This window comes from Mesoplodon bidens (assembly GCF_964165515.1).
Source record: "Mesoplodon bidens genome assembly, chromosome: 7".
Taxonomy (NCBI): domain Eukaryota; kingdom Metazoa; phylum Chordata; class Mammalia; order Artiodactyla; family Ziphiidae; genus Mesoplodon; species Mesoplodon bidens.
The window spans coordinates 58,260,040-58,266,090 of record NC_138164.1 but is presented as its reverse complement, the minus strand read 5'-3'; the positions used below and the strand labels follow the sequence as shown (position 1 = coordinate 58,266,090).

The window sequence follows — 6,051 nt, the reverse complement described above, 5'->3', positions numbered from 1 at the left end:
TGGGCACTTGGTTGTCCTTTTACTCTGCTGTGGACAGAAGCTTTGTGCAAAACTATATGATGCCATATGGAATGACAGTCCATGAAAACATTGCTCGCAGGCGGGCCTCAAGCTGCTATTTTTGTATGGGTTAAGTGGCATCTGGAGAAAAAGCCTTTCCATCTGGGCTCTGGCCTATCAGATACTGTATGTCTTGCCTGACAGTTTGGTAAATGTTTCAGAGCTTTCTGATAGCACATGGCCTTGAGCATCAGGGCTGAGTTGAGATCAGGATGATTCACTTCGGCTTACAGCAAGTTATTCAGCCTGAGACTCGGCTCTTTACTGTGAAGATGGTAGGGAACATCCTTACTCAGTGTCTGAGCATAGTCAATAGATGATAGCAATTACTCTTACTATCATTGTGAATAATCATTATCAGAAACCAGCTGGTGGAATCACACATGCCTACATTGGAACAAATAAGCACATTCCTTTAGGGGACTCCTGCTTTACGTGAGCTTTCATTGCTGTATGCTGTTTCCTGGCACAGTTCTTGACACATAATGGAAAGTCAGTTTAGTAAGACGGTGATTGTAAAACATAAATCAAACCATCTATTTGTTCCTTCAATAAATAGACATAAAGTTGAGTGGAGGGAGGCAGACAGAAAAGACTATATATATAGATAATGCATGACATATACAGGCAAAATCAGGATAGTGGTTTATCATTGAGAGGATGGAGTGACTGGAAGGGGTAACAAGGGAATTCTGGGAGGCTGACAATATTCTGTTTCTTGATTTGGGTGCTTGTTACATGGGTGTGCTCACTTTGAGGAAATTCATCAAGTATTACATTTAGGAGATATAGGCTTTTCTATGTGTATTTTATATTTCAACAAAAAAGACATTTTAAGAATTATCAAATATGGTAAGTTTGATGAGTAGAATGATAGCTTATGAGTAGCATTTATAAGGCTTAGGGGAGAGGTGACTGTATAGGCTACAGATGTCGAATGAACAAGGTCCTTCCTCTTCTGGACCCAGTATAAAGATCTTACTTAGACCTGATCCTGCAGCATCAGGGACCAGTGAGGATCATTAAAGTTATGGTAGGAGATATATTCCTGAAACAAATATGATCACTGTGTTTCCTCCCCAGGCGCATACTCATTTCAATGTCCATGCTTGCCTTTTCTTCAGTATTCTGATCATGATTCAAATGGAAATTTAGAAGGTGAATCAGAATACAGAAAGACTGAAGAAAGTGGGATAGTTAGGAGGCTTTTATAATATCAAGGGAAATGTTGGTGATTTGGGCTAGATTATTTTCATTGGGATCTGAAAGGAGGGGATAGTTCAAAGTTGACTTGGGGAACGTATTACAGAGTAAAAAGAGATTCTAGTTTTTTTTTTTTTTTCCTGGAGTTTTCATGGATAATAGGAAAGGGAGGAAGGTCCAACAGGTCTTAGAGGGTGAACTCGGGAGAAAGGGGAATTATAATTTGTGGTTCTGCTGGACGTTCAATTTACAATGTACACCAATGCACACCAATGTGAAGATACTTAATAGACAAATGGAGACAAATGTTCCCATTGCAGAGGAAAGAAGCTGGGGAGGCTTTGCAGCCCAAAAATGTTATGTGAAGTAATGGGAATATATGAGCTTACACACTACACTCTGGGCTCCTTTCTAAATGTTATTAACCCTGGGGTTCTGGAAACTCATGATTCTCTGCCTGGCTCTGTAGGTGATGCCCCTCAAGACCTGTCAGCTTCACCCTCCAGCCCCCAACTCTGGAGAATTTCAAAGCACTTGGTGCTGTCATAACAGCTTTTATGATAAGAGGGATGAACAAAAAGATATTTAAGAGAAAAGTGCCTTCTAATTAAGCCCATGGCCATAGGACTGTCTCAAAGTCAAGGTCAGAAGAAAATGTACAAGTTTAAGCAGCCAGTGAGGTGGAGGTGGGATTGGGTAAGAAGGAGTTTAACAAAAGTGAATTCATCTCAGTTCCCATCTTGTTTACCAGATTTAGCTTCAAAGAACTGTTGAATACTTCCTCTAGGCCAACCCACCTTCACGGGAGAGAAATTTGTCACTGTTGAGCACGTTGGAAAGAACCTTTGCGCTCCAAAGGCTTTTCCAGAAAAGATACACAGAAAATGTTGGTTCTTTAACAGCACCAGAGGAAAAAACAACCAGCCTCCTCAGAGGGTGGTTTTGAAAATACATCATTTGTTTGAATGTGTCTCTTTTGTTAACAGGTAGGTCACACTATGGAAAACCTGTCGCTAAGAATAAATAGAAATGGAGTCTAAACTGCTTGTTCCTAACATCATACTAAATTTCAACAGAAAATTATTCTCCCTTCTTCATTATTTATTTTGAGAATACAGTCTGGAGATAGGCTTTGGGGTATAGCTTAAGTGAGAAAGGAGGTTGTTTATTTAGGCCAAAGAGAGAATAGATACTGAGAGGCTAAAGCAATAAGCAGAGATTAGCTCATAAAATTTATTCAACATCACTTTATTCAAGGAGAAGATTAAATTACACAGAAAATGGAGGGAATGGAGCTCCTCAGAGGAATGAGTTTTCTCTCATGGCCTGAGAAAGGGTGACAGGGCAGCTCTTCCTTTCCAGTCCTTAGTTCTTGGTAGGGACTTTATAAGTGGTGATCAGATGAATGAATGCTTCTTACATATAGGGTGGACAACTCCCTCCTGGAATCACTATATTTTCCTGCAACACCAGCACTTCTGGTCATTCTACCTTCCTCCTCACTGGCTTGCCAGGTCTGGGAGCTTCTCATCATTGGGTTTCCATCCCCATCAACCTCATCTGTGTGGTTTCCATCCTGGGTAACAGTCTCATCCTCTTCCTGATCTGCACAGATCCAGCCTTACACGAACCCATGTACCTCTTCCTGTCCATGCTGGCAGCCTCTGACCTGGGCCTCTGGGCCTCCACCTTCCCCACCATGGTGCAGCTCTCTGGCTGGGTGCTGGTGAGCTGCCCTTCAATCTTTGTGCGGCACAGATGTTCTTCATCCACGCCTTCACCTATGTGGAAATTGGTGTGCTGTTGGCCATGGCCTTTGATCGCTTTGTTGCCATCCGAGACCCTCTGAACTATGCCTCAGTTCTGACCCACTCAGCAATGGCCGAAGTGGGGCCTGCCATCCTGGAGAAGGCCGTCCTGCTCAATCTCCCAGGACCCATCCTCCTGCGGTGTCTGCTCTTTCCCCAGATCAGTGTACTCTCACTGTTACTGCCTGCATGTGACCTTGTGGGTTTGGCCTGCTCAGAGACTCAGGTCAACAGCCTGGTTGGCCTGGTCTCCGTCCTCCTCTCTTTGGGCTTTGACTCTTCCCTCATCATACTCTTCTATGCCCTGATCCTATGGACCGTGCTGAGCATTGCATCACCTGGGAAACAACTAAAGGCACTCAACACGTGTGTCTCACACCTCTGCATTGTTCTCATCTTTTACTTGCCCAAACTGGGGCTGTCTGTGTTGCACCGAGTAGAGAAGCACAGCTACCCTGCTCTGGCAGTGCTTATGGCCAACCTGCACTTCTTGGTTCTGCCCTTCATGAACCCCATTGTCTACTGCATCAAGTCTAAGCAGATCTGTCAGGGCCTCCTAAAGCACTTCCAGCAGAAAAGGGTTGATGTCTCGTAGAGCAGCAGAAGGACACAGTGGCACACAACCCCTGTGGGTCAACCTGGATCTTGGGGGAGGATTAGTGGTGGAGTTAACTTTTGAAGTTTCTGAATGTTTCAGATCTTACCACTGAGCCTTTTGTGGGGCAGCATCAGCTTCTATAATTACAGTTTTGGGGGACTGAGATCATTGGAAGCATGTAGAAGTATCATCTTGGTAATCCTCTTGTTGCTCTGATCAGAGTTGAACTATTTCATACTCATATATACTGTAACATCTCCTTGCCTAGGGGACTCACTGAGAGGATGTGTGTGCATATCTATTCGTGCAGGCACTTCTATCCTTTTCCCCACTGGATTTTACCCCCAACCCATTTCATTTCAAACCTAAGGAAGAACTATATTTCTATTCTATTATGTATAATAAGAATATTATGTGTAAGTAAGCTATATTCACCTTAATACTAGCCCTCTTTTCCCACATTTAATATTAACCAGCTCATATACCAAGAAATAGAAAAGGGGAGTGGTTGGTGGGAAACACATAGGATAATACTGTACCTGCTGAGTTCATTTAGCACCTATTTACACCTTAGGGAGTGGCAGTTTTCTTTTGGTTCTCTTCATGTGTGTCTCTGCTTTGAGCTAGACAGAAAGTTTGGTGTTGCCAAGCCCAGGGAAGCTGCTCACTGTCCATTTAGATTTTCTTGTGATTAAGTATTGATATTTGAAATTATGGTTAGGTCCACTTTCTGAGCCTGCATTAGAGCCCACAAGAGGAAAAAGTCCACATTTGTTGCTAGATTCCATCGTTTTTTTTAAGAAAGAATTTCACCTAGGATTTACAAAATGGCTGTCTCTAAAACTGCCAACCCTATCAGGTATGATTAGTAAAGATTTAAATATTAATTTCCACATTCTGATGTCACTACTTAGTAACTGCATGATGGGTGAGCCATTCCCATGCATGAGACAATGAAAGGAATTCCTTCAGCATTAACAGCTCCTATCTTTCAGGTCTATATTATTTTTTTTCTTCCTTCCTGAGGGGAGTTCTTTTTATTGATTCATTTTTTTTAAAAAGCCAGTTTATTGAAGTAAGATTGGCATATTAAAAGCTGTGCATATTTAGTGTATACAACTTGATGGGTTTGGCGATAAGAGGTCTACTGTACAGCATAGTCCCTGTCATTAACAATGCTGTATTGTATCTTAAAAATTTTCTAAGAGGGTAGATCTTGTGTTCCTATCAAATATAAAAATAATAATAAATAAAAAAGGCAAGAGGAAACTTTTGGAGTTGATGGATATGTTTATGGCATAGATTGGGGGGATAGTTTCACAGAGCCCTTAATTTTATTGGTGTCATCTACTTGATATTTTTGAGATGTGAGCCTTATCATTCTGACTGAACACTTATATCACAGGAGGCTGGGTAGGTTTGCAGCAATGTACACTTTAGCCATTTGCCTTTATTTATTTATTAAATTGAAATATAGTTGATTTACAATGTGTTTGTTTCTGGTGTACAGCAAAGTGATTCATTTATACACACACACACATATATATTCTATTTCATATTCTTTTCCATTAAAGTTTATCACAAGATATTGAATATAGTTCCATGTTCTATATAGTAGGACTTTAAAAAAAATCTATTTTATATATAGTAGTTTGTATCTGCTACTCCCAAACTCCTAATTTATCCCTCCTCCCATTCCCCTTTGGTAACCATAAGCTTGTTTGCTATGCCTGTGAGTCTGTTTCTGTTTTGTAAATAAGTTCCTTTTTATCATATTTTTAGATTACACATATAAGTGATATCATATGATATTTATCTTTGTCTGAATTACTTCACTTAGTATGATAATTTCTAGGTCCATTCATGTTGCTGCAAATGACATTATTTCATTCCTTTTAATGGCTGAATAATATTCCATTGTGTGTGTGTGTGTGTGTGTGTGTGTGTATCTGTATATTACATCTTCATTCATCTGTCAATGGACATTTAGGTTGATTCCGTATCTTGGCTATTATAAATAGTGCTACTATGAGCATAGGGGTACATATACCTTTTTGAATTATACTTTTGTCTGGGTATATGCCCAGGAGTGGGATTGCTGGATCATATGGCAACTTTTTAGATTTTTAAGGAATGTTTGTACTATTCCCCATAGTGGCTACACCAGTTTATATTCCCACCAACAGTGTAGGAGGGTTCCTTTTTCTCTACATCCTCTCCAGCATTTAACATTTGTAGACTTTTTGGTGATGGCCATTCTGACTGGTGTGAGGTGACACCTCATTGTAGTTTCGATTTCATTTCTCTAATAATTAGCTATGTTGAGCATTTTTTCATGTGCCTCTTATTGGCCATCCATATTCTTTGGAGAGATGTCTGTTT

The 6,051-nt window shown here is 40.6% G+C and overlaps 1 pseudogene across 1 annotated transcript; it reads left to right on the top strand.

Annotated features, from left to right (window-relative positions):
• Positions 1-272: 272 nt before the first annotated feature.
• Positions 273-3,666, top strand: LOC308620789 (olfactory receptor 51H1-like; annotated as a pseudogene). Its single transcript has 2 exons — positions 273-335; positions 2,690-3,666. The product of its transcript is annotated as an olfactory receptor 51H1-like (transcript).
• The last annotated feature ends 2,385 nt before the right edge of the window (positions 3,667-6,051 follow it).